Source organism: Bombina bombina, chromosome 10, assembly GCF_027579735.1.
Source record: "Bombina bombina isolate aBomBom1 chromosome 10, aBomBom1.pri, whole genome shotgun sequence".
Lineage (NCBI taxonomy): Eukaryota > Metazoa > Chordata > Amphibia > Anura > Bombinatoridae > Bombina > Bombina bombina.
In genome coordinates this window covers 205,854,917-205,867,466 of record NC_069508.1, presented here as the reverse complement: position 1 = coordinate 205,867,466, position 12,550 = coordinate 205,854,917, and the positions used below count along the sequence as shown (strand labels likewise).

The following is a 12,550-nucleotide window of genomic DNA, read 5'->3' as shown; positions in this document are numbered from 1 at the left end:
GGAGATTCTGCAGAATGTACAATTAACGGATAGAATGTGGCTTGTAACTGCAGATGTTAAATCTCTGTACACCAATATAAGACACGGTGACGGAATAGAGGCCATTAAATATTTTCTGGCATCTAACAATCAAGATAATGAAAACCATAATGAGCTTGTCATCAAATTATTACATTTTGTCCTAACACATAGGCCTAGATTTAGAGTTTGGCGGTAGCCGTGAAAACCAGCGTTAGAGGCTCCTAACGCTGGTTTTAGGCTACCTCCGGTATTTGGAGTCACTCAAAAAAGGGTCTAACGCTCACTTTTCAGCCGCGACTTTTCCATACCGCAGATCCCCTTACGTAAATTGCGTATCCTATCTTTTCAATGGGATTTTTCTAACTCTGGTATTTAGAGTCGTGTCTGAAGTGAGCGTTAGAAATCTAACGACAAAACTTCAGCCGCAGAAAAAAGTCAGTAGTTAAGAGCTTTCTGGGCTAACGCCGGTTCATAAAGCTCTTAACTACTGTACTCTAAAGTACACTAACACCCATAAACTACCTATGTACCCCTAAACCGAGGTCCCCCCACATCGCCGCAACTCGATTAAATTTTTTTAACCCCTAATCTGCCGACCGCCACCTATGTTATCCTTATGTACCCCTAATCTGCTGCCCCTAACACCGTCGACCCCTATATTATATTTATTAACCCCTAATCTGCCCCCCACAACGTCACCGCCAGCTACCTACATTTATTAACCCCTAATCTGCCGTCCGCACGCCGCCGCCAGCTACATTATCCCTATGTACCCCTAATCTGCTGCCCTAACATCACCGACCCCTATATTATATTTATTAACCCCTAACCTGCCCCCCACAACGTCGCCGCCACCTACCTACAATAATTAACCCCTAATCTGCCGACCGCAAAGAGCCGCCAGCTACATTATAGCTATGTACCCCTAATCTGCTGCCCCTAACACCGCCGACCCCTATATTATATTTATTAACCCCTAACCTGCCCTCCCTAACATCGCCGACACCTAACTTCAATTATTAACCCCTAATCTGCCGACCGAATCTCGCCGCTATTCTAATAAATGTATTAACCCCTAAAGCTAAGTCTAACCCTAACACTAACACCCCCCTAAGTTAAATATAATTTTAATCTAACGAAATTAATTCACTCTTATTAAATAAATTATTCCTATTTAAAGCTAAATACTTACCTGTAAAATAAATCCTAATATAGCTACACTATAAATTATAATTATATTATAGCTATTTTAGGATTAATATTTATTTTACAGGTAACTTTGTATTTATTTTAACCAGGTACAATAGCTATTAAATAGTTAAGAACTATTTAATAGCTAAAATAGTTAAAATAATTACAAATTTACCTGTAAAATAAATCCTAACCTAAGTTACAATTAAACCTAACACTACACTATCAATAAATAAATTAAATACAATACCTACAAATAACTACAATGAAATAAACTAACTAAAGTACAAAAAATAAAAAAGAACTAAGTTACAAAAAATAAAAAAATATTTACAAACATAAGAAAAATATTACAACAATTTTAAACTAATTACACCTACTCTAAGCCCCCTAATAAAATAACAAAGCCCCCCAAAATAAAAAAATGCCCTACCCTATTCTAAATTACTAAAGTTCAAAGCTCTTTTACCTTACCAGCCCGGAACAGGGCCCTTTGCGGGGCATGCCCCAAGAAGTTCAGCTCTTTTGCCTGTAAAAAAAAACATACAATATCCCCCCCTCCAACATTACAACCCACCACCCACATACCCCTAATCTAACCCAAACCCCCCTTAAATAAACCTAACACTAAGCCCCTGAAGATCATCCTACCTTGTCTTCACCATACCAGGTTCACCGATCCGTCCTGGCTCCAAAATCTTCATCCAACCCAAGCGGGGGCTGGCGATTCATCTTCCGGCGGCTGAAGAGGTCCAGAAGAGGCTCCAAAGTCTTCATCCTATCCGGGAAGAAGAGTAGATCCGGACCGGCAACCATCATCTTCCAAGCGGCATCTTCTATTTTCATCCGATGAGGACCGGCTCCATCCTGAAGACCTCCACCACGGACCCATCTTCATCCGGCGACGTCCAACTGAAGAATGACGGTTCCTTTAAGGGACGTCATCCAAGATGGCGTCCCTCGAATTCCGATTGGCTGATAGGATTCTATCAGCCAATCGGAATTAAGGTAGGAATATTCTGATTGGCTGATGGAATCAGCCAATCAGAATCAAGATCAATCCGATTGGCTGATCCAATCAGCCAATCAGATTGAGCTCGCATTCTATTGGCTGATCGGAACAGCCAATTGGCTGATTCCATCAGCCAATCAGAATATTCCTACCTTAATTCCGATTGGCTGATAGAATCCTATCAGCCAATCGGAATTCGAGGGACGCCATCTTGGATGACGTCCCTTAAAGGAACCGTCATTCTTCAGTTGGACGTCGCCGGATGAAGATGGGTCCGCGGTGGAGGTCTTCAGGATGGATCCGGTCCTCATCGGATGAAGATAGAAGATGCCGCTTGGAAGATGATGGTTGCCGGTCCGGATCTACTCTTCTTCCCGGATAGGATGAAGACTTTGGAGCCTCTTCTGGACCTCTTCAGCCGCCGGAAGATGGATCGCCAGCCCCCGCTTGGGTTGGATGAAGATTTTGGAGCCAGGACGGATCGGTGAACCTGGTATGGTGAAGACAAGGTAGGATGATCTTCAGGGGCTTAGTGTTAGGTTTATTTAAGGGGGGTTTGGGTTAGATTAGGGGTATGTGGGTGGTGGGTTGTAATGTGGGGGGGGGTATTGTATGTTTTTTTTTTACAGGCAAAAGAGCTGAACTTCTTGGGGCATGCCCCGCAAAGGGCCCTGTTCAGGGCTGGTAAGGTACAAGAGCTTTGAACTTTAGTAATTTAGAATAGGGTAGGGCATTTTTTATTTTGGGGGGCTTTGTTATTTTATTAGGGGGCTTAGAGTAGGTGTAATTAGTTTAAAATTGTTGTAAGATTTTCCTTATGTTTGTAAATATTTTTTTATTTTTTGTAACTTAGTTCTTTTTTATTTTTTGTACTTTAGTTAGTTTATTTCATTGTAGTTATTTGTAGATATTGTATTTAATTAATGTATTGATAGTGTAGTGTTAGGTTTAATTGTAGGTAATTGGAGATATTTTATTTAATTAATTTAATGATAGTGTAGTGTTAGGTTTAATTGTAACTTAGGTTAGGATTTATTTTACAGGTAATTTTGTTATTATTTTAACTAGGTAACTATTAAATAGTTATTAACTATTTAATAGCTATTGTACCTGGTTAAAATAATTACAAAGTTACCTGTAAAATAAATATTAATCCTAAAATAGCTATAATATAATTATAATTTATAGTGTAGCTATATTAGGATTTATTTTACAGGTAAGTATTTAGCTTTAAATAGGAATAATTTATTTAATAAGATATAATTAATTTCATTAGATGTAAATTATATTTAACTTAGGGGGGTGTTAGTGTTAGGGTTAGACTTAGCTTTAGGGGTTAATACATTTATTAGAATAGCGGTGAGCTCCAGTCGGCAGATTAGGGGTTAATAATTGAAGTTAGGTGTCGGCAATGTTAGGGAGGGCAGATTAGGGGTTAATACTATTTATTATAGGGTTAGTGAGGCGGATTAGGGGTTAATAACTTTATTATAGTAGCGCTCAGGTCCGGTCGGCAGATTAGGGGTTAATAAGTGTAGGCAGGAGGAGGCGACGTTGTGGGGGGCAGATTAGGGGTTAATAAATATAATATAGGGGTCGGCGATGTTAGGGCAGCAGATTAGGGGTACATAGGGATAATGTAAGTAGCGGCGGTTTACGGAGCGGCAGATTAGGGGTTAATAATAATATGCAGGGGTCAGTGATAGCGGGGGCGGCAGATTAGGGGTTAATAAGTGTAAGGTTAGGGGTGTTTAGACTCGGGGTACATGTTAGAGTGTTAGGTGCAGGCGTAGGAGGTGTTTCCGCATAGCAAACAATGGGGCTGCGTTAGGAGCTGAACGCGGCTTTTTTGCAGGTGTTAGGTTTTTTTTCAGCTCAAACAGCCCCATTGTTTCCTATGGGGGAATAGTGCACGAGCACGTTTTTGAGGCTGGCTGCGTCCGTAAGCAACTCTGGTATCGAGAGTTGAAGCTGCGTTAAATATGCTCTACGCTCCTTTTTTGGAGCCTAACGCAGCCTTTATGTGGACTCTCAATACCAGAGTTATTTTTATGGTGCGGCCAGAAAAAAGCCGGCGTTAGCTACGCGGTCCTTACCGACAAAACTCTAAATCTAGCCGATAATTTCTTCATAGTGGATACACTTAGCGCCTACTGAAACTAGACCTTGGCTCTAGTAAATAGACTCCTAGTGTCTACTAAAAAATAGATTAACAAAGTTGTGGATAACCAAAGCGCCACCGAACAAGGCTAGGTCTGAATAATCTTGTCGTGAAGGTTACAATGAATAGCAGATGAATTAAAATATGTAATATTTATTTACATACATATGACAAATATCATGGATCCATGTAGAATACTTTAAAATGCAAATGACGATACGTCAATTCAAAATATATAATATAGTACACAATATGAAAATTATTCTATTTAAAATTGTTAAAATTGAAATTCCTATTGCAATATTCCTATTGGAAACAGTATATAAACTCTTCGTGCACGTGGATACAAAATGGAAACAAACTTGTTTCCTGCAACCTTGAATATAATGTGTGATGGATATATTGGATATATTCCAACACCTTCACTCTGATTCGACAGTGGTATTGATGCTAAAAGCTCTACTGCGTTACTCAGTGGGATATGATAAATACGAAATGGAAAGAAAATAAAAATATGCTGAGTACTATCTATGTGCTTAACACAGACAAATCTAACATGTGTAACAGCGTGAAAGTGTCAACCTAGGATGTAAAGGAAACGTGTAACGCGTATAATAACGTGAGTTGATTGAATTGTGTCAAATAAGTAAGAAAAAATGATCTAATGTAAAAAATGTGGTCAAATAAAGTGCTAAGACAAAAGATAATTTTGTGATAAATAAGTCCAAAAAATATTCCAAAGCAGCAAATCAAATAATCCTATTGGTGTGCATAAAATTCAAAGCTATGAGATGTTCATTTATCTTTATGAAAATCGAAATACTGGACATAGAGCAAAATAGCTCATATGAGAAACTTAATTAAAGATCCCCAAAAAAACGATGAATCTGGAAGCAAATGCATATATATTAACGTTCAACCAAGTTTTTTATAATAATAGAACGGAAGCATATTCATTCTTCACCCCCCCCCCCCGATATCATCCAATAGCAGCGTAATGAGACACAGTGAAAGCACCAATGAAAGGGGCCCTAATACATCTAAAAAACACGAACACCAACAAAATAAGTGCTTGAGGAAGTATATTCATTTTTCACACACCCCCGATATCAGCCAATAGCAGTGTAATGAGGCACAGTGAAAGCACCAATGAAAGGGGCCCTAATACATCTAAAAAAACACAAGCAACAACAAAATAAGTGCGTGAGGATATTTTTAATTCTCAATTATTGAATAAACCCCTCAAATGTGAATATAAAACCTGCATTAGAAAGTAACCACGTAAGAAATGCCAGGTCTGAATAGATGTTTTTCGGAAGGATCTGTCACAAAATGTGAAATGTAAACAACTGATGTTATATAGCGTACAAGATAAGGATATATAGCGTACAAGATAAGGATATATGTTTTAAGGCTATCTGAAGTCATGATACATAAAGGAAAATAAAGATCTTATACTGGATCTTGTATATAGGATTCCTAACATAGAACGAATATAATGTTTATCAGATTATCATTTAACAGAAGCCGACGAAACCGGAAGTAGTATGTCAAACACTTCCGGTTCACAATTACAGACCGGTTAACGATCCGGTATAAAAGACCATAACACACACCAAATACCAGTCTTGATAAAGGTCTTGGATAAGACCAAAACGCGTCGACTGGTGAGTACTATTCATACTTTTATTTAGTGATAAAAACACTGCACTATTGTATATTTCTTTCTTCACAATAGGAATATTTGGGGACGTTCATCTAGAAAGAAAGCCCACAAAACTATCATTACTCAGGAGGTGGCACCCAGACTATCTGGAGCTTTTTATTTCTTTCAAGTAATTGGCAAGAGTCCATGAGCTAGAAACATATGGGATATACAATCCTACCAGGAGGGGCAAAGTTTCCCAAACCTCAAAATGCCTACAAATACACCCCTCACCACACCCACAATTCAGTTTTACAAACTGCCTCCTATGGAGGTGGTGAAGTAAGTTTGTGCTAAGATTTCTACGTTGATATGCGCTTCTCAGCATTGTTGAAGACGATTCCTCTCAGAGTACAGTGAATGTCCGAGGGACGTGAAGGGAGTATCACTTATTTGAATACGATGATTTCCCTACCGGGGGTCTATTTCATAGGTTCTCTGTTATCGGTCGTAGAGATTCATCTCCTACCTCCCTTTTCAGATCGACAATATACTCTCAATTTACCATTACCTCTACTGATAACTGTTTCAGTACTGGTTTGGCTATCTGCTAAATGTGGATGGGTGACTTTTGGTAAGTATGTTTTTTATTACTTAAGACACCTCAGCTATGGTTTGGCACTTTATGCATTCATATAAAGTTCTAAATATATGTATTGTACTTATATTTGCCATGAATCAGGTTCATGTATTTCCTTCTGCAGACTGTCAGTTTTATATTTGGGGAATATAAACATTTTAAGAAATTTATTTCTTACCTGGGGTTTAGTCTTTTTTTCAATTGACTACTTCTTGCTATTGCGGGTATTAGGCCCGTGGGTGCGTCAAATGCTAAACTTTATTGCGTCATTCTTGGAGCAAAAATATTTTTGTTGCGAAAAAATACGTTTATGACGCAACTTCGTCATTTCCGGCATCATAGGTGACGCCGAGACCTTTCACATGGCGGCGTCATTAGTGATGCGAGTGTGTCATTTCCGGTTATTTTTGGCGCCAAAAAGTTTACGTTACGTTGTGCGTCATAATTGGCGCCAAACTTTTTCATTATTTCAATACCCCATTGATGTTTGCTTCTTGCTTTTTTCTCTATCAGAGGCCTATGCTTTTGCATTTTTTCCCATTCCTGAAACTGTCATATAAGGAAATAGATAATTTTGCTTTATATGTTGTTTTTTCTCTTACATTATGCAAGATGTCCCAATCTGATCCTGTCTCAGAAGTTTCTGCTGGAACATTGCTGCCTGACATCGGTTCTACCAAAGCTAAGTGCATTTGTTTTAAAAGTGTAGAAATTATTCCACCAAATGTCATTTGTAATAGTTGTCATGATAAACTTTTACATGCAGATAGTGTTTCCATCAGTAATAGTACATTGCCTGTTGCAGTTCCTTCAACTTCTAATGTACATGATATACCTGTAAATTTAAAATTTTTTGTTTCTGATTCTATTCTGAAGGCTTTGTCTGCATTTCCACCTTCTAATAAACGTAAAAGGTCTTTTAAAACTTCTCATTTAGCTAATAAAATTTCAAATGACCAACAACATAATAATTTATCCTCTTCTGATGAGGATCTATCTGAGACAGAAGATCCTTCCTCAGACATTGACACTGACAAATCTACTTATTTATTTAAAATAGAGTATATGCGTTCTTTATTAAAAGAAGTGTTAATTACTTTGGATATTGAGGTAACCAGTCCTATTGACGTTCAGTCTAATAAACGTTTAAATGCTGTTTTTAAACCTCCTGTGGTTTCTCCAGGGGGTTTTCCTATTCCTAAGGCTATTTCTGATATGATTTCTAGGGAATGGAATGAGCCAGGTACTTCTTTTATTCCTTCTTCAAGGTTTAAAAAATTGTTTCCTTTACCAGCAAAATCTATAGAGTTTAAAAAATCCCCAAAGTTGATGGGGCTATTTCTACTCTTGCTAAACGTACCACTATTGCTATGGAAGATAGTACTTCCTTTAAGGATCCTTTAGATAGGAAGCTTGAATCTTATCTAAGGAAGGCCTATTTATATTCAGGTCATCTTCTCAGACCTGCTATTTCTTTGGCTGATGTTGCGGCTGCCTCAACTTTTTGGTTGGAGAATTTAGCGCAACAAGAATTGGATTCTGACATATCTAGCATTATTCGCTTACTGCAACATGCTAATTATTTTATTTGTGATGCAATTTTTGATATTATCAAAATTGATGTTAGATCCATGTCTTTAGCTATATTAGCTAGAAGAGTTTGTGCTTTAAATCTTGGAATGCTGATATGACATCTAAATCTAGATTACTATCTATTTCTTTCCAAGGTAATAATTTATTTGGTTCTCAGTTGGATTCTATTATTTCAACTATCACTGGAAGAAAAGGAGTTTTTCTGCCTCAGGATAAAAAACCTAAGGGTAAATCTAAGGCTTCTAACCATTTTCGTTCCTTTAGTCAGAATAAGGAACAAAAACTCAATCCTCCTCCCAAGGAATCTGCTTCCAATTGGAAGCCTTCCTCAAATTGGAATAAATCCAAGCCATTTAGGAAACCAAAGTCAGCCCCTAAGTCCGCATGAAGGTGCGGCCCTCATTCCAGCTCAGCTGGTAGGGGCAGATTAAGGTTTTTCAAGGATTTTTGGATAAAATCTGTCCAAAATCATTGGATTCAGAACATTGTCTCTCAAGGGTATCAAACAGATTCAAAGTAAGACCTCCTGTGAGAAGATTTTTTCTCTCACGTATCCCTGTAAATCCAGTAAAAGCTCAGGCTTTTCTGAAGTGTGTTTCAGACCTGGAGTCTTCAGGGGTAATCATGCCAGTTCCTCCTCAGGAACAAGGTTTGGGGTTTTATTCAAACCTATTCATTGTACCAAAGAAAGAAAATTTATTCAGACCAGTTCTGGATCTGAAAATTTTGAATCGTTATGTAAGAGTACCAACTTTCAAGATGGTGACTATAAGGACTATTCTGCCTTTTGTTCAGCAAGGACATTATATGTCCACAATAGAATTGCAGGATGCATACCTTCATATTCTGATTCATCCAGAACACTATCAGTTTCTGAGATTCTCTTTTCTAGACAAGCATTACCAATTTGTTGCTCTTCCATTTGGCCTAGCAACAGCTCCAAGAATCTTTTCAAAGGTGCCCTACTATCTGTAATCAGAGAACAGGGTATTGCGGTGTTTCCTTATTTGGACGATATCTTGGTACTAGCTCAGTCTTTACATACTGCAGAATCTCACACGAATCAACTAGTGTTGTTTCTTCGGAAACATGGTTGGAGGATCAATTTACCAAAAAGTTTCTTGATTCCTCAGACAAAGGTCACCTTTTTAGGCTTCCAGATAGATTCAGTGTCCATGACTCTGTCTCTAACAGACAAGAGACGTTTAAAATTGGTCGCAGCATGCCGGCACCTTCAGTCTGAGTTATTCCCTTCAGTGGCTATGTGCATGGAAGTTTTAGTTCTCATGACTGCAGCATCGGACGCGATCCCCTTTGCTCGTTTTCACATGAGACCTCTACAGCTTTGCATGCTGAATCAATGGTGCAGGGATTATACAAAGATATCACAATTAATATCCTTGAATCCCAATGTACAACATTCTCTGACATGGTGGATAGATCACCATCATTTGTTTCAAGGGGCTTCTTTTGTTCGGCCAACCTGGACTGTGATCTCAACAGATGCGAGTCTTTCAGGTTGGGGAGCTGTTTGGGGATCTCTGACAGCACAAGGGGTTTGGAAATCTCAAGAGGCGAGATTACCAATAAATATTTTAGAACTCCGTGCAATTCTCAGGGCTCTTCAGTTCTGGCCTCTGCTAAAGAGAGAACCGTTCATTTGTTTTCAGACAGACAATATCACAACTGTGGCTTATGTCAATCATCAGGGTGGGACTCACAGTCCCCAAGCTATGAAAGAAGTATCTCGTATACTTGCTTGGGCGGAATCCAGCTCCTGTCTAATTTCTGCAGTGCATATCCCAGGAGTAGACAATTGGGAGGCGGATTATCTCAGCCGCCAGACTTTACATTCAGGGGAGTGGTCTCTCCATCCAGATGTGTTTTCTCAGATTGTTTAGATGTGGGGTCTTCCAGAGATAGATCTCATGGCCTCTCATCTAAACAAGAAACTTCCCATATACCTATCCAGGTCCAGGGATGTTCAGGCGGAAGCAGTGGCTGCGCTGACACTTCCTTGGTGTTATCATCCTGCTTACATCTTCCCGCCTCTAGTTCTCCTTCCAAGAGTGATCTCCAAAATCATCATGGAACAGTCTTTTGTGTTGCTGGTGGCTCCAGCATGGCCACACAGGTTTTGGTATGCGGATCTGGTTAGGATGTCCAGTTGCCCGCCTTGGCCACTTCTGTTACGGCCAGACCTACTATCTCAAGGTCCGTTTTTCCATCAGGATCTCAAATCATTAAATTTGAAGGTATGGAAATTGAACGCTTAGTTCTAAGTCATAGAGGTTTCTCTGACTCAGTGATTAATACTATGTTACAAGCTCGTAAATCTGTCTCTAGAAAGATTTTTTATAGAGTTTGGAAGACTTACATTTCATGGTGTTCTCATAAATTCTCCTGGCATTCTTTTAGAATTCCTAGAATTTTACAGTTCCTTCAGGATGGTTTGGATAAGGGTTTGTCTGCAAGTTCCTTGAAAGGACAAATCTCCGCTCTCTCTGTTTTATTTCACAGAAAGATTGCTATACTTCCTGATATACACTGTTTTGTACAGGCTTTAATTCGTATTAAGCCTGTCATTAAGTCAATTTCTCCTTGGAGTCTTAATTTGGTTCTGAAGGCTTTACAGGCTCCTCCATTTGAACCTATGCATTCTTTAGACATTAAACTACTTTCTTGGTTGAAAATTTTGATTCATCAAGCTTATTTGGAGTCGGGTCAGGCCCCGCCTCAGAGAATTACAGCTCATTCTACTAGATCAGTCTCCACTTCGTGGGCTTTTAAGAATGAAGCTTCAGTTGATCAGATTTGCAAAGCAGCAACTTGGTCCTCCTTGCATACATTTACTAAATTCTACCGTTTTGATGTATTTGCTTCTTCGGAAGCAGTTTTTGGAAGAAAAGTTCTTCAGGCAGCTGTTTCAGTTTGATTCTTCTGCTTTTGATTTAAGTTTTTTTTCTTTCAAAAATGAAAATAAACTTATTTTTTTGGTTTGTGGATTAATGTTTTCAGCGGAATATGGCTGTTTTTATTTTTATTCCCTCCCTCTCTAGTGACTCTTGAGTGGAAGACTCCACATCTTGGGTATTGATATCCCATATGTCACTAGCTCATGGACTCTTGCCAATTACATGAAAGAAAACATAATTTATGTAAGAACCTACCTGATAAATTAATTTCTTTCATATTGGCAAGAGTCCATGAGGCCCACCTTTTTTATGGTGGTTATGATTTTTTGTACAATTATTTCCAAATGTCCTTTGTTGATGCTTTCTACTCCTTTCTTTATCACCCCACTGCTTGGCTATTCGTTAAACTGAATTGTGGGTGTGGTGAGGGGTGTATTTATAGGCATTTTGAGGTTTGGGAAACTTTGCCCCTCCTGGTAGGATTGTATATCCCATATGTCACTAGCTCATGGACTCTTGCCAATATGAAATAAATTAATTTATCAGGTAAGTTCTTACATAAATTATGTTTTTTCACATCTCCAGGCGGTTTGAAAGCCTCAAGGAAAACTTTACACATAGAAATAACAGATATCAATATTTCTCACATCTATTAGTAACTTATTTGCTTATTGTTTTTGGTCATTGTTTGATCTCAGTTTATAGGATTATTTGATTTGCTGCTTTGGAATATTTTTTGGACTTATTTATCACAAAATTATCTTTTGTCTTAGCACTTTATTTGACCACATTTTTTACATTAGATCATTTTTTCTTACTTATTTGACACAATTCAATCAACTCACGTTATTATACGCACTTACACGTTTCCTTTACATCCTAGGTTGACACTTTCACGCTGTTACACATGTTAGAGTTGTCTGTGTTAAACACATAGATAGTACTCAGCATATTTTTATTTTTATTTTATTTCCATTTCGTATTTATCATATCCCACTGAGTAACGCAGTAGGGATTTTAGCATCAATACCACTGTCGAATCAGAGTGAAGGTGTTGGAATATATCCAATATATCCATCACACATTATATTCAAGGTTGCAGGAAACAAGTTTGTTTCCATTTTGTATCCACTTAATTTCTTCACCTTTAATGACAGATACTACTTACAAATTCAAGGAACCGCAATGGGTACAGCATGCGCACCAACGTATGCTAATTTCTTCTTGGGACATTGGGAATAATTTTGTGTATTTTCTGATGAGTTGAAACAATATACTGATCATATTCCATTATGGTTAAGATATATTGATGACGTCCTATTCATTTGGGATGGGACGTCCCAAGAACTTGACAAATTTATGGAAAAAATCA

The 12,550-nt window shown here is 38.2% G+C and overlaps 1 protein-coding gene across 1 annotated transcript in view; it reads left to right on the top strand.

Moving 5' to 3' along the window:
* Window positions 1–12,550, top strand: part of KANK4 (KN motif and ankyrin repeat domains 4) — a 355,274-nt gene that overhangs the window by 30,263 nt on the left and 312,461 nt on the right. The window lies entirely within an intron of this gene.